The sequence below is a fragment of the Elephantulus edwardii genome, unplaced genomic scaffold, assembly GCF_000299155.1.
Source record: "Elephantulus edwardii isolate Elephantulus edwardi_28Jun2011 unplaced genomic scaffold, EleEdw1.0 scaffold00440, whole genome shotgun sequence".
Taxonomy (NCBI): domain Eukaryota; kingdom Metazoa; phylum Chordata; class Mammalia; order Macroscelidea; family Macroscelididae; genus Elephantulus; species Elephantulus edwardii.
Window position 1 is genome coordinate 383,122 of NW_006400190.1, and position 9,633 is coordinate 392,754.

Sequence of the window (9,633 nt, forward strand, 5' to 3'; positions counted from 1 at the left end):
GGTGTGTTGTGTGTGGGGCAGCGTTCTCCCTAGAGATTTACAGCCTTGGAAGTGCAACGGAGGGTCACTGTGAGTCTGGACCTACTCACGGGTTTTGCTTTTAAGTCTCTGCAGAGAGGAGCACTGGTGACACGGTGTGTTATGTGCTAACCAAAAGGTCAACTGTTCAAAATTCAGCAGCCACATAAAGGAAACAAGTCCACAGTCTCTCCTCTGAGGAAGATTTCCAGCTTGGAAACGATGGAAGTGGAGACACTGCCATCACCTCAGCAAAAGTGGCCAGTGTCTCAGGGACCTATCACCTCTGCCTCTGCTGTGGAGTGGCCAGTGGACTCAGCTGCAGCATTGGAGGTTAGCAGTGGGGCCATCAGGTATGAAGCAAACCAGCAAGTGCAGCTACCTCTCCCTCCCTGAAACAGTAATGACCAAAACCACACAACAGAGAGGATGATGGAGCCATGGAGAGGCTAGAGCCGTGGACCCCAGTGAGCACGAGGACAAGGTCACATTCATGATCTGAAGTCACTGTCCACACTGTCGGCCAGGAGTCCTGTGGGGACTTCCATGGGACTGTGCCTCTCATATCTCCAGTACCAACAGAGTCATCTAAGGTGGACAGGGTTCAGGGGAGCTTCCAGACCATGCTCAATTGGGAAGGAAGACCTGCTCACCTCCAAAGATGTGCCAACGGAACTCTAAGTCACACCAGTCTCTGAAGAAGGACATCATGCTTGGAAAAATAGGTGAATAAAAAGAGGAAGGCCCTCGATAAAAGTCATTGACAGAGTGGCTGTGGCAATGGGCTCACACACAGCAATGTTTACAGGACAGCAATGGACCAGGGGTGCGCCGTCCTGTGGGCTTGCATGTCAGCGCTGAACTGGGGGTGCGCCATCCTCCTGGGCTTGCAGGACAGCACTGAACCAGGGTGCGCCATCCTGTGGGCTTAAAGAACAGCGCTGGAACGGGGGTGCACCATCCTCCTGGGTTTGCAGGTCAGCACTGGACCAAGGATGCACTGTTCTGCTGTGTGTAGGGTTAGCTAACTTTCAGATATGTAGAGAACAATTGAAAATAACATGGCTTTATTCAGACACATCTTGGTCTTTAAAGTGGCACCATTGCTCTCTAGCACTTTGAAGAGGTCCTTACAGCAGATATTACCAATGCAACATGTCTTTGGATTTCTAAGTGTGGGTTGGAAGTTTATGTGAAATGAAATCTTTGACAGCTTCAGTCTTCTCATCATCCCTCACGATGCTGCCTTATTGGTTCAGTAGTGAGGATTTTTATTTTCTTGAGGTTGCTTTTGTTGTTAGGTGCCACTGAGTTGGATACGACTCTTAGAGACCTATGAATAGAGTATCTAAACCTTGGCCTGCCATGTGCCACCCTCGTCCTCTGTGACACACTAGCCAAATGCTGCCATCACTGTCTCAGTGTGTCTTTTTGAAGGTCTTTCAGCAATTCCATCTTGGGTGTACCTCCCAAAGGCTCTAACAAAAACTCAAAGAGATACTTGTACATCAGCTTTTATCTCCATGTTGTTCACAACACCCAAACGGCAGAAATGGCCCAAATGTCCATCAACAGCTGCTGGACAGCCGGTCCTGCTAGACTAGAGGTGGCATTACTCTGTGGTAGTGAGGGACAAGGTGTGGTCACATGTCGCAAGTGGGTGGCCCTGAAGACACTGCTGTGTGAGAGCCATGGCCACAAAATACCAGAAACAGACACTTTCATAGACAAGAGTGGGCAATACCCCCACTCAAGGAAAGGAAACCCCTCAGAGCTGGGCTAGTGAACACCCTAACCCACAGAGAAGACACAGACTTGTCCAGGATTTCCTCCAACTGGAGTCCACAGCCATCACACCCCCTGACTCCTGGGGACCCTCCACTGGACTGTGAATCCGTATGGGAGGACACTGCTCACCTTCTCCCGGGAAGCAAGTGCTGGAGCAGAACTGCTGACATTTTTTTTGTTGTTACCAGTCCCCCGCTTTACACACGAGACCACCACTGCTCCTTTGCTCATGATAAGACAGCCAAGAAATCATGCTGCACTGGGCAAAAGACCTTGTTGGTGTTAAGAAGCAAGAATGTAACTTTGAAGGCTCAAGTGTAGGATCCAAACCTATTTACAATGTCTCAGCTGCTGAACAGTGAATAAGGCCCATAGCTCTCACATCCATCCATACTCAGGAGGCTACACAGGGTTTCAGAGGCTGGAAGTCTTAATGGGAGGAAACTGCCCATCTCTCTCCCTTGGAGTAGCTGGTGCTTTCAAGCAACTGGTCTTTTGCTTGGCTGTGCAACACACTCACTGCATGCTAGGCCATCAGAGCTCTGAGACAATGAACAAGGAAGATCAAAGAGCTGCTGCTTTCGGATTATGTTGCCACGGACTGCAGCCAGCGTGCTCATCAGAGTGAGGGTGGTGAGAGTTGGCCTCTCAGTCTTTGGCATGTTCTCAGGGAGGACATGCCCCTGGAGAAGGACATTGTGCTAAAAGCAGAGGGTCAGTGAAGGACTGGATGGCTTGTAACAACAAGGGTGAGTGGGAAGGTGAAGAGGAAAGGGACAACCTTCAGCTGCCCCTGGTCCCAGCCTGTGATGAAGGGGGACTGGGAACATGTGGTGTGCTCACATGTGGTGAGTTGTAATTTTTTTTAATACTGGTTAACTTACAAAGTTCGTACATACTGTTTTTCACACTGGATCTTTCCCATTTCCTTACCCATCTCTCCATCCATCCATCAAGTTGTGCAACCCTGTCATTAACTGCTCCGCACACATCCTCATCCCTCTGCTCCACCCTCCCTCCTGGTGACTTTTTGCAAAAAGTTCTGTATTTCAACACACACACACACACACACACACACACACACACACACACACGAACACGGTAGAGGGAAGGATGGAGAGGGAGGAGTGGAGAGTTGACAAGAACTCAGCAGGAAGACCAGATAGATCCATGTAAGGAAGAGGGCTTGAGAGGTGCTTCCAACCGTGGAGGGTGTCCTGGGGGGACTGCATCTCAGGACAGACTGTGCACCCTCCCCAGCAGTGCTGGGTTACGGGGGACACCAGTTGGGTACTCAGCTCTGGTTCTGCTCCAACCACCTGTGCTTTTTCAGGTCTGTTGCAGGTGAGGTCAGCTCCTGTTCCTGGGACTGAGCTGGGGTAGAGGTGCTCCAGGGAACAAGCAGGGTATCTGGGAAGAATCCTGGAGGTCCAAAGCAAGGCAGGCTGGGCGCAAACTGACCCCTCCAGACACCTCTCCAGAGGTACATCTGTGGTTTGGCAGTTAGGCAGGTGTCTGGGGCTTCGAGGGCCAATGAGCATTTCCACCTGCAGTTTCAGGACAGGCTCTGTGCCCTGGGTGCGCAGGGATATTACCACCTGCATCTGGAGATGTCTGAAGGAGCTGTGGGGCTAACACACCAGTGCACTCCTCTGGAGGGAGGTGAAAAGTCTTCTCCCATCAGTTCAGAGCCTCGAAACCCTGCTAGAGGGTCAGCTAGGAGTGCATGACTCTGCCCATCTTTCTGCCAGATGATGACCTGGGAGAGCTGGCTTCTCTGAGCACAGGGAACTGGGAAAAGACTTCATTTCAAAGGAGAGTGACAACATCTGCCTAAACCCCCTAAACCAGACTCCTGCATCAGGAACTACTTCAGGAACTTCCTGGAGCACAGTCTGGAAGCAAGGCCACTCCTCCTGCAGAGAGAGGTGACCTCAAGGGTTCAGAGAAATGTAGGGCCATTTAGAGCTGGTCTTCGCAGGAGCATGAGAGGTAGTGGGGTCATCGGGTAATGGTCAACCCAGAGGTAGAACTACCATCAGATGTCAAATTGAAGGCCCCCAGACATGGAGTCTGAGCAGCCTGAAAATTAAACTGTTCTCACCTCTACCGTGTGGAGAAGGAGATACACGGGAAGACTAGTCCAGAACTAGCAGCCCCGCTGCTGCCAGTTCTCCCTCATCAGCCCCGTCCTCCTCCTCCCCATTGGCTCTGTCCTTTCCACCCTGGTCCTCCCCCAGTAGCCCCATCCTCCCCCTCATTTCCCCCACAGCCCTGTCCTTCCCCATACGCCTCCATTCTTCCCCCCCCACCTCTGTCTTCCCTCATACTCCCCACTGTGGTCCCATCCTCTCCCCACAGCCCTGTCCTCCCCCTGCAGTCCTGTCCTTTCCCCCATCCTCTCCTGTGGCCCCATCCTTCCCCAGTGGCTCTCTCTTACCTCCACCCCCTGTGGCCCTGTCCTTCCCCAGCAGCCTCTTCCTCTTTCCCACACCCTCTATGCCCTGTCCTCCCCGTCTCAAGGGTCTCAACCTCCACCCACCCCCACCTTGTCCTCCCCCATGTGACCCCATCCTCCTCCCCCACATGGCCCTGTCGCCCCCTGTGTGACCTCATCCCCCACATGGCCCTGTCCTCCCTGTGTAGCCCCGTCCCCCCGTGTGACCCCATCCTCCCCCATGTGACCCCGTCCTCCCCATGTGACCCTGTCCTCCCCATGTGACCCTGTCCTCCCCCATGTGACCCCATCCACCCCGTGTGACCCCATCCTCCCCATGTGACCCCATCCTCCCCATGTGACCCCATCCTCCCCCATAAGACCCCGTCCTCCCCATGTGATCCCCGTTCTCCCCATGTGACCCCATCCTCCCCCCATGTGACCCCATCCTCTCCCATGTGACCCCATCCTCCCCATGTGACCCCATCCTCCCCCGTGTGATCCCGTCCTCCCCCATGTGACCTTGTCCTCCCCCATGTGACCTCATCCTCCCCCATGTGACCCCATCCTCCCCATGTAGTCTCATCCTCCCCATGTGGCCTCATCCTTCCCACGTGGCCCCATCCTCCTCCATGTGACCCCATGACCCCATTCCCCACATGACCCTGTCCTTCCCCGCGTGACTCCTTCCTCTCCAGTGGCCCTGTCCTCCCCGCATGACCCTGTCCTTCCCCACACCAATGCTGCACCTGGTTGAGTTCCTGTGGATGACCTAGACACCAGCCTCTTGTTCTGTGACCATCACTGGAACTTTTCTCAGCCTGAAAAGGAGCTGCTTACTGGTTTGGGTTTCAGTAACAAATCAAGTTGACACTACGGTTGTTCTTTCTTTTAACCCTAATACTCAGGCTGCACTCAAATTCTCTGGCATCCCAAGTCTGTGGCCTGGGCCTAAGTCGACTGCTTGGTGTCGGAGATGGTGTTACCGCTTAACTCTTGGCACTTCAGTTCTTCTGTACAATGCTGCTGGTAGGCCCCTGGGTACAAATGGGCAATGATGCTATGTGCCTTCTAGTCAGAACTCATTTGTCGCTGATCCTCCAGGAGGTTTCCCGAGGCTGTAAATCACATGGGAGGAGACTGCTCCTCTTTCTCACCAGGAGCAGATGGTGGATTCAAACCGTGCACCTTTGAGGAGGCAGCATGATCCTTTATCACTAAACCTCCAGTACTCTCTAGTGGTTAATGTACAGTCAGTAACAACAGTCTGGAAGTCCCGTTCCCCCAGCCGCTTGGAGACATCTGAGGCACAAGCCAGCAGCTCCATTCCACTGGGGCCCCCTGAGGAGGTACATATGCTCAGACACTCCAGTCGGTAATGGCTCGGTGGCCACTTGGAGGTTCCCAGGAGAAGGCGGAGGAGGCGACAAGGCAGATAACAACAGCCGACCTCAGAGAGCGTGCGGGTTCGCTTCAAGACCTCAACAAAGGTTTAGGTGGAGTGAGGCAGGTGCCTCTGACCTTCACTAAGCCCACAGAGGGGAAAGGCTCCCCGAGAAGCCCATTCCTAGGGGTCAGGCACGCTTCCATCCTCCCCATGCCCACTGCATTCCAGGGGCTCTAATCCACCCTAACGTGGATCTGTAATGGCCACAGAGACGTCACAGAACCATGCCGATGGTAATGAGGCTTAGGAGGGAAGTTATCAGGTGGTTTAGAGTTGTGACTCTTCAGTCAGGACACTTCTCAAGCACGTTCAGAGGCCCTTTGACCTTGGCCATGGCTCAATGGCAGTAGGTCTGGGTTTGGTTCCTCTGTAATTGGCTCCTGCTAAGACCTACAGCTCAGGAACCCGAAGGAGCCTCAGCTCGAGGCAGCGCCGTCTCGTGCACCAGGCCTACTGCGTGGTTTAGCCCATCTGCTAAGTGTGTAGCGGCATCAGAGTGATTACGAGAATGACAGAGCTGACCCAGAGACGTCCGTGGGTCTGTGAGCAGTGCCAATGCGTTTGTTCCACCTGTGGTGGCCACAGACCCTCGACTGCAAGCACAGTGAGGGTCTGCCAAGTACAGTGGTGACTTCTGGTGCCTATGGCCAGGGCAGGAGCCCAGCGCCCATGTCCTGTTCAATCCCCAGGGCAGGAGATTGATGCCCAGGGCGGGAGCCTGGCACCCACAGCAGGAGTCTGGTGCTCAGGGAAGGAGATTGGCTTTCAGGGCAGAAGATCGGTGCCCAGAACAGGAGACTGGTGCCCAGGGCAGGTCTATTATTGCACAGGTCCTTTATTACACAGGTCCATTATTACACATGTCTATTATTACACAGGCCCATTATTACACAGGTCCATTATTACACAGGTCCATTATTTCACAGGTCCCTTTTTTACGCAGGTCCATTATTACACAGGTCCTTTATTACATGTTGTTGTTGTTGTTGTTATGTGCCGTCGTGCCGTCGAGTCATTTGCGACTCATAGCGACCCTATGTACAACAGCCCTAAACCCTGCTCTATCCTGTGCCAATCGCACTGCCTCTGACACACCCATCCCGATTACCCCAGTCACGGAATCAATCCACCTCATAGAGGGTCTTCCCCTCTTGCACTGTCCCTCTACCCTCCCAAGCATGATGTCCCTCTCCAAGGATCTGTCCCTCCTGGCAACATGCCCAAACTATGTCAGACGAAGTCCCAGAATCCTTGCCTCCAAAGAGTAGCTTGGTTTAACCCTCTCCAGGATGAATCTGTTTATTTTCTTGGCAGTCCATGGTACATTCAATACTCTTCTCCAGCACCACAGCTCAAAGGCATCAATTCTCCTTCTGTCCTCCCTCGTCATTGTCCAACTCTCTGATGCATAACAAGTGATTGCAAAGACCATGGCCTGTATCAGGCGCACCTTAGTCTCCAGAGAGACACGGTTGCTTTTCAGTACTTTAGAGAGGTCATTAACAGCAGACTTTCCCATTGCAATAAGTTTTTTTATTTCCTGGCTGCTGGTGCCAAGAGTGTTGACCGTGGAGCCTAGCAAACTGAAGCTGTGAACAATCTCAATCTCTTCGCCATCCATCCTGATGCTACCAATTGGTCCAGTGGTACAGACACTGTGCCAGTCCATCTCTTTGAGAGTGTTCTTGTCTTTTTCTCACCCTCTACCTTTCCTAGCACGATGTCCTTCTCCAAGGACTGACAACTCCTGATGACATACCCAGAGTATGTGAGATGAAGTTTCACCATCCTTTCTTTTAGGAGGTTGTACTTCCCTCAAGACAAATTTGTTTATTCTTTTCGCAGTCAACGAGCTATTCAATACTCTTTACCAGCACTTCAATTTGAAGGTATTCCTTCTTTTTCAGTCTTCTTTATTCATTGTCAAAACATATATACATGAAACAAATGAAAAGACCATGGCTTGGATTAGGTGCATCTTACTTTTTAAACTGACATCGTTATTCCTTAACACCTACAAGAGGTCTTTGACAGCAGACTTTCCCATTGCAACAGGGCTTTTGAATTTTTTTTTTTTTTGCTTTTGAATTCTTGACCTCTCCTAACATGGGTGTTGATTGTACATTTAAGTAAGAAATCATGAACAAGTTCATTCTTTTCTCCATCTGTCATGATGTTTATCAGTTCAATGGTGAGTATTTTGTTTTCTTGATGTTCAGATGTAAAGGCAAATAAAATTTTGCTGAAGATGGTTAAAAAATGGATAGACAAGTACATGTTCAGGGAACTGCCAGAAATGCAAGGTGCATTTAGAATAGGCTATGACACTAGAAATGTCAATGTTACTGTTAGATGAATTTTAGCTGAAAGCAGAGAGTATCAGAAAGAGAATCCTGGAATACTTAATTGTGGTCATATGAAACCTATGTATAGGCAAAGAAGCAGTTGTACAAACAGATCAAGGGAACAGTGTATGGTTTAAAATCAGGAAAGATGTGTCAGGGTTGTTTCCTTTCTCCATATTCAATCTGTGTGCTGAGCAAATAATTCGAGAAGCTGGGCTATATAAAGGAGAATTTAGCATCATTATTGGAAGAAGACTCCTCAACAACCTGCTTCACGCAGATGACACACCTTGCTTGCACAAAGTGAAGAGGACTAGAAACACTTGTTGCAGAAGATCAAAGACTACATCCTTCAATATGGATACATAGGGATTACAAGTCAACACCAAGAAAACAAAACCCCAGTGTTGCCTTGTGGTAGTAGATTTTGCCAATGCCAGATAACTTTGGATCCAGGAGTCAGAATTTTTGTTTTATTCACAGGAAAGGTGGGGGGAAGGGGGTTTGAGAGAGGAAGACCCTTAAGTAGATCGATTGACACGGTGACTAAGAAAAACCAAAGGGCTTGAGCATGTTGGAAAGTGTGAAGATGGCGCAGGATAGGGCAATGTTCGTATCAGTTGTTCAAAGGGTCACCAAGAGTTGTACTTGACTTGACCGCACTTAACAATGAGAAGCATCTAACTGAGGCCCAAGAGAGTAAACTACCTCCTGGAGGCAGGAGTTCTCACGAGCGTGACCCCCACGTGCCCCACTCCTTGTCCTTTACTGACAAAGGCTCACGGTCGCTGGACTTCTCACCAAATACGCTAGAATTTCTCAATAGTAGAAGAGCATCTGCAGACTTCCAAGAGAGCACCACTGCCAGCAAAGCAGAGAGGGCTGACCGAGGCTGTGAGAGCCTGGGAAGCGCTCTCTCCCCGCCCTGCTGAGGACCGCAGACTCTATGGCACATGACCAAAAGCAACAACACTGGCACAGGGCAGCAATAGTCTTTGATGTTCTTCAGTAAGCGTTTCAAGTCTTTACTTTCTGCAAGCATGGTCACGTCATTTGCATAAATACAAGTTTCCCCAATCACTCCAGAGCCTCCTCCACCACTCTTGACCTACCCTCAATCAGGAGCCGCTCCCCAGACCCTCCTATCTCTGTAAAGCTCCTCCTACCACCCCTAAAGCCTTCCAAACAGGCCCCTTCTGCAGATCCCCCCTGTCCTCTTCAATCCCCGCCTACCACGCTTCACTGGGCCCAATAGAACACTGCTCCGCTGATCCCGCCCAGCAACGAGTCCCCGCCCACATCTCACAATCCATTTGCAATGAAGAACTGCTCCGCACGCCCCACCCTCCATATTAAGGTCCCGCCCACTCTGTTGTCGTCAGAGGTCCCGCCCCCACGCACCGCCTCGTACATCCCCCAAAAGCTGTCACCGCCCCCTCGGCACGGAGAGTGTGGGTCGGACCTCGGAGGTGGCTTTCAGCCCCGGCGTGCCCCTTCGCGCCTTTGTGTCTCGCAGTGGCCCGGCTTCCCCCGCTTCTCGTCCGCGCCTAACGAACTCAGCCGTTTCGGCCCAGGCGCTGGCGGCGAATCTGCGGCTG